The sequence below is a fragment of the Pristiophorus japonicus genome, chromosome 19 (assembly GCF_044704955.1).
Source record: "Pristiophorus japonicus isolate sPriJap1 chromosome 19, sPriJap1.hap1, whole genome shotgun sequence".
In the NCBI taxonomy this organism is placed as follows: domain Eukaryota; kingdom Metazoa; phylum Chordata; class Chondrichthyes; family Pristiophoridae; genus Pristiophorus; species Pristiophorus japonicus.
Window position 1 is genome coordinate 99,913,777 of NC_091995.1, and position 6,536 is coordinate 99,920,312.

Consider the following 6,536-nt stretch of genomic DNA (forward strand, 5'->3'; position numbering starts at 1 on the left):
ATTGGGGTCTCGCTCTCTATTGGGGTGTCTCTCTTTCTCTCTATTGGGGTCTCACTCTTTCTCTCTATTGGGGTCTCTCTCTCACTCTCTCTCTATATTGGGGCCTCTCTCTACGGGGTCTCTCTGCGCATTGGGGTCTCTTGCTCCATGTATGGGGTCTGTGTGCATTGGGGTCTCTCTCCGTGTATTCGGGTCTCTCCCTCTCTGTATTGGGGTCTATCTCTTTCTCTCTATTGGGGTCTCTCTCTCTCTCCGTGTATTGGGGTCTCTCTCTCTCTCTCTCCGTGTATTGGGGTCTCTCTCTCTCTCTCTCCGTGTATTGGGGTCTCTCTCTCTCGCCGTGTATTGGGGGGTCTCTCTCTCCGTGTATTGGGGTCTCTCTCTCTCTCTCCCTGTATTGGGGTCTCTCTCTCCGTGTATTGGGGTCTCTCTCATCTCTCCGTGTATTGGGGTCTCTCTCACTCTCCGTGTATTGGGGTCTCTCTCTCTCTCTCCGTGTATTGGGGTCTCTCTCACTCTCCGTGTATTGGGGTTTCTCACTCCGTGTATGCGGGTCTCTCTCTCCGTGCATTGGGGTCTCTCTCTCTCTCTCTCTCTCCGTGTATTGGGGTCTCTCTCTCTCTCCATGTATTGGGGACTCTCTCTCTCCGTGTATTGGGGTCTCTCTCTCCCTGTATTGTGGTCTCTCTCTCTCTCTCTCTCCGGGTATTGGGGTCTCTCTTTCTCTCTCCGTGTATTGGGGTCTCTCTCTTTCTCTCTCTCTCTCTCTCTCCGTGTTTTGGGGTCTCTGCTCTCTCTCTACCTGTATTGGGGTCTCTCTCTCTCTCCGTGTTTTGGGGTCTCTGTTCTCTCTCTACCTGTATTGGGGTCTCTCTCTCTCTCCGTGTATTGGGGTCTCTCTCTCTCCATGTATTGGGGTCTCTCTCTCTCTCGCCATGCATTGGGGTCTCTCTCTCTCTCTCTCTCTCTCTCCGTGTGTTGGGGTCTCTCTCTCTCTCTCTCCGTATATTGGGGTCTCTCCGTGTATTGGGGTCTCTCTCTCTCCGTGTATTGGGGTCTCTCTCTCTCTCTCCGTGCATTGGGGTCTCTCTCTCACTCACTCTGTGTATGCGGGTCTCTCTCTCTCTCTCTCCGTGTATTGGGGTCTCTCTCTCTCTCCGTGTATTGGGGTCTCTCTCCGTGTATTGTGGTCTCCCTCTCTGTTTATTGGGGGGTCTCTCTCAATCCGTGTATTGGGGTTTCTCTCTCTCCGCGTATTGGGGTCTCCTCTCTCTCTCTCTGTCTCCCTGTATTGGGGTCGGTCTCTCTCTCTCTCCATTTATTGGGGTCTCTCTCTCTCTCCATGTATTGGGGTCTCTCTTTCTCCGTGTATTGGGGTCTGTCTCTCTCTCTCTCCGTGTATTGGGGTCTCTCTCTCTCCATGTATTGGGGTCTCTCTCTCTCTCTCTCCGTGTATTGGGTCTCTCTCTCTCCGTGTATTGGGGTCTCTCTCCCTCTCCGTGTATTGGGGTCTCTCTCTCTCTGTATATTGGGGTCTCTCTCTCACTCCGTTTATTGGGGTCTCTCTCTCTCTCTCCGTGTATTGGGGTCGCTCCGTTTATTGGGTGTCTCTCTCCGTGTATTGGGGTCTCTCTCTCACTCCATTTATTGGGGTCTCTTTCTCTCCGTGTATTGGGGTCTCTCCGTTTATTGGGGGTCTTTCTCTTTCCGTGTATTGGGGTCACTCTCTCTCTCTCCATGTATTGGGGTCTCTCTCTCTCCGTGTATTGGGGTCTCTCTCGCTCTCCGTGTATTGGGGTCTCTCTCTCTCTCTGTCTCCGTGTATTGGGGTCTCTCTCTCTCTCTCTCTCTCCGTGTATTGGGGTCTCTCTCTCTCTGTGTATTGGGGTCTCTCTCTCTCTCTCTCTCTCTCCGTGTATTGGGGTCTCTCTCTCTCTCTGTATATTGGGGTCTCTCTCTCACTCCGTTTATTGGGGTCTCTCTCTCTCTCTCCGTGTATTGGGGTCGCTCCGTTTATTGGGGGGTCTCTCCGTGTATTGGGGTCTCTCTCTCACTCCATTTATTGGGGTCTCTTTCTCTCCGTGTATTGGGGTCTCTCCGTTTATTGGGGGTCTTTCTCTTTCCGGGTATTGGGGTCTTTCTCTCTCTCTCCATGTATTGGGGTCTCTCTCTCTCCGTGTATTGGGGTCTCTCTCGCTCTCCGTGTATTGGGGTCTCTCTCTCTCTCTGTCTCCGTGTATTGGGGTCTCTCTCTTTCTCTCTCTCTCTCTCTCCGTGTATTGGGGTCTCTCTCTCTCTCTGTGTATTGGGGTCTCTCTCTCTCTCTCTCCGTTTATTGGGGTCTCTCTCCGTGTATTGGGGTCTCTCGCTCTCTCCGTGTATTGGGGTCTCTCTCTCTCCGTGTATTGGTGTTTCTCTCTCTCCGTGTATTGGGGTCTCTCTCTCTCCGTTTATTGGGGTCTCTCTCTCTCTCTCTCCATGTATTGAGGTGTCTCTCTCTCTCCGTGTATTGGGGTCTCTCTCTCTCTCTCCGTGTATTGGGGTCTCTCTCTCTCTCTCTCTCTCTCTCCGTGTATTGGGGTCTGTCTCTCTCCGTGTATTGGGGTCTCTCTCTCTGTGTATTGGGGTCTCTCTCTCTCTCCATGTATTGGGGTCTCTCTCTCTCTCCGTGTATTGGGGTCTCTCTCTTTCTCTCTCCGTGTATTGGGGTCTCTCGCTCTCTCCCTCCCCGTATATTGGGGTCTCTCTCTCTCTCTCTCTCTGTCTCTCTCTCTCTCCGTGTATTGGGGTCTCTCTTTCTCTCTCTCCGTGTATTGGGGTCTCTCTCTCTCTCTCTCTCTCTCTCCCCGTGTATTGGGATCTCTCTCTCTCCGTGTATTGGGGTCTCTCTCTCTCTCTCTCTCCGTGTATTGGGGTCTCTCTCTCTCTCTCTCCGTGTATTGGGGTCTCTCTCTCTCTCCGTGTATTGGGGTCTCTCTTTCTCTATCCGTGTATTGGGGTCTCTCTCTCTCCGTGTATTGGGGTCTCTCTCTCTCTCCGTGTATTGGGGTCTCTCTCTCTCTCTGTGTATTGGGGTCCCTCTCTCTCTCTGTGTATTGGGGTCTCTCTCTCTCTCCGTTTATTGGGGAGTCTCTCCCTCTCCGTGTATTGGGGTCTCTCCCTCTCTGTGATTTGGGGTCTCTCCCTCTCCGTGTATTGGGGTCTCTCCCTCTCCGTGTATTGGGGTCTCTCTCCCTCTCCGTGTATTGGCGTCTCTCTCTCCGTTTATTGGGGGGTCTCTCTCTCTCTCCGTGTATTGGGATCTCTCTCTCTCTCTCTCCGTGTATTGGGTTCTCTCTCTCTCCGCGTATTGGGGTCTCCTCTCTCTCTCTGTCTCCGTGTATTGGGTCTCTCTCTCCATTTATTGGGGTTTCTCGCTCTCTCTCTCTCTCTCACTCCGTGTATTGGGGTGTCTCTCTCTCTCTCTCTCTCTCTCCATGTATTGGGGTGTCTCTCTCTCTCTCCGTGTATTGGGGTGTCTCTCTCTCTCCGTGTATTGGGGTGTCTCTCTCTCCGTGTATTGGGGTCTCTCTCTCTCTCCGTGTATTGGGGTCTCCCTCTCTCTCTCTCTCTCTCGCCGTGTATTGGGGTCTCTCTCTCCGTGTATTGGGGTCTCTCTCTCTCTCCGTGTATTGGGGTCTCTCTCTCTCTCCGTGTATTTGGGTCTCTCTCTCTCTCTCCGTGTATTGGGGTCTCTCTCTCTCTCTCCGTGTATTGGGGTCTCTCTCTCTCTCTCTCCGTGTATTGGGGTCTCTCTTTCTCTCTCCATGTATTGGGGTCTCTCTCTCTCTCCGTGTATTGAGGTCTCTCTCTCTCTCCGTGTATTGGGGTCTCTCTCTCTCTCCGAGTATTGGGGTGTCTCTCTCTCTCTCTCTCTCTCTCTCTCTCCGTGTATTGGGGTGTCTCTCTCTCTCTCTCTCTCTCTCCGTGTATTGGGGTCTCTCTCTCTCTCCGTGTATTGGGGTCTCTCTCTCTCTCTCCGTGTATTGGGTTTTCTCTCTCTCTCTCTCTGTTTATTGGGGTCTCTCTCTCTCTCTCCGTGTATTGGGGTCTCTCTCTCTCCGTATATTGGGGTCTCTCCCAATCTCTCTCTCTCTCCATGTATTGGGGTCTCTCTCTCCCCGTGTATTGGGGTCTCTCTCGCTCTCCGTGTATTGGGGTCTCTCTCTCTCTCTCTGCGTATTGGGGTCTCTCTCTCTCCGTGTATTCGGGTCTCTCTCTCCGTGTATTGGGGTCCCTCTCTCTCTGTGTATTGGTGTCTTTCTCTCTCCGTGTATTAGGGTCTCTATCTCTCTCTCTGCGTATTGGGGTCTCTCTCTCTCCCTCCGTGTATTGGGGTCTCTCTCTCTCTCTCTCTCTCCGTGTATTGGGGTCTCTCTCTCTCCGTGTATTGGGGTCTCTCTCTCTCTCTCCGTGTATTGGGTTCTCTCTCTCTCTCTCTCCACGTATTGATGTCTCCTTCTCTCTCTCTCTCTCTCTCTCCGTGTATTGGGGTCTCTCTCCGTGTATTGGGGTCTCTCTCCGTGTATTGGGGGTCTCTCTCTCTCCGTGTATTGGGGGTCTCTCTCTCTCTCTCCGTGTATTGGGGTCTCTCTCTCTCCCTCCGTGTATTGGGGTCTCTCTCTCTCCCTCCGTGTATTGGGGTCTCTCTCTCTCTCTCCGTGTATTGGGCTCTCTCTCTCTCTCTCTCCGTGTATTGGGGTCTCGCTCTCTCTCTCCGTGTATTGGGGTCTCGCTCTCTCTCTCCGTGTATTGGGGTCTCTCTCTCTTTCCGTGTATTGGGGTCTCTCTCTCTCTCCATGTATTGGGGTCTCTCTCTCTCTCTCTGTGTATTGGGGTCTCTCTCTCTGTTTATTGGGGGGTCTCTCTCTCTCCGTGTATTGGGGTTTCTCTCTCTCCGTGTATTGGGGTTTCTCTCTCTCTCTCTCTCTCTCTGCGTGTATTGGGGTCTCTCTCTCTCTCTTTCTCTCTCCGTGTATTGGGGTCTCTCTCTCTCTCCGTGTATTGGGGTCTCTCTCTCTCTCCGTGTATTGGGGTTTCTCTCTCTCTCTCTCCGTGTATTGGGGTCTCTCTCTCTCTCTCTCTCTCTCTCTCCGTGTATTGGGGTCTCTCTCTCTCTCTCCGTGTATTGGGGTTTCTCTCTTTCTCCGTGTATTGGGGTCTCTCTCTCTCTCTCCGAGTATTGGGTCTCTCTCTCTCTCTCTCTCCGTGTATTGGGGTCTCTCCCTCTTCGTGTATTTGGGTCTCTCTCTCTCTCTCCGTGTATTGGGGTCTCTCCCTCTCCGTGTATTGGGGTCTCTCTCTCCGTGTATTGGGGTCTCTCTCTCTCTCCGTGTATTGGGGTCTCTCTCTCTCTCCGTGTATTGGGGTTTCTCTCTCTCTCCGTGTATTGGGGTTTCTCTCTCTCTCCGTGTATTGGGGTCTCTCTCTCTCTCCGTGTATTGGGGTCTCTCTCTCACTCCGTGTATTGGGGTCTCTCTCTCCGTGTATTGGGGTTTCTCTCTCTCTCTGTGTAGTGGGGTCTCTCTCTCTGTGTATTGGGGTCTCTCTCTCCGTTTATTGGGGGGTCTGTCTCTCTCCGTGTATTGGGGTTTCTCTCTCTCTCTCCGTGTATTGGGGTCTCTCTCTCTCTCCGTTTATTGGGGTCTCTCTCTCTCTCCGTGTATTGGGGTCTCTCTCTCTCTCCGTGTATTGGGGTTTCTCTCTCTCTCTCTCTCTCCGTGTATTGGGGTCTCTCTCTCTCTCTTTCTCTCTCCGTGTATTGGGGTCTCTCTCTCGCTCCGTGTATTGGGGTCTCTCTCTCTCTCCGTGTATTGGGGTTTCTCTCTCTCTCTCAACGTGTATTGGGGTCTCTCTCTCTCTCTCTCTCTCTCTCTCCGTGTATTGGGGTCTCTCTCTCTCTCTCCGAGTATTGGGTCTCTCTCTCACTCTCTCCGTGTATTGGGGTCTCTCCCTCTTCGTGTATTTGGGTCTCTCTCTCTCTCTCCGTGTATTGGGGTCTCTCCCTCTCCGTGTATTGGGGTCTCTCTCTCTCTCCGTGTATTGGGGTCTCTCTCTCTCTCCGTGTATTGGGGTCTCTCTCTCTCTCCGTGTATTGGGGTTTCTCTCTCTCTCCGTGTATTGGGGTCTCTCTCTCTCTCCGTGTATTGGGGTCTCTCTCTCACTCCGTGTATTGGGGTCTCTCTCTCCGTGTATTGGGGTTTCTCTCTCTCTCTGTGTCGTGGGGTCTCTCTCTCTGTGTATTGGGGTCTCTCTCCGTTTATTGGGGGGTCTCTCTCTCTCCGTGTATTGGGGTTTCTCTCTCTCTCTCTCCGTGTATTGGGGTCGCTCTCTCTCTCCGTTTATTGGGGTCTCTCTCTCTCTCCGTGTATTGGGGTCTCTCTCACTCCGTGTATTGGGGTCTCTCTCTCCGTGTATTGGGGTCTCTCTCTCCGTGTATTGGGGTCTCTCTCACCGTGTATTGGGGTCTCTCCGTTTATTGGGGGGTCTCTCTCTCT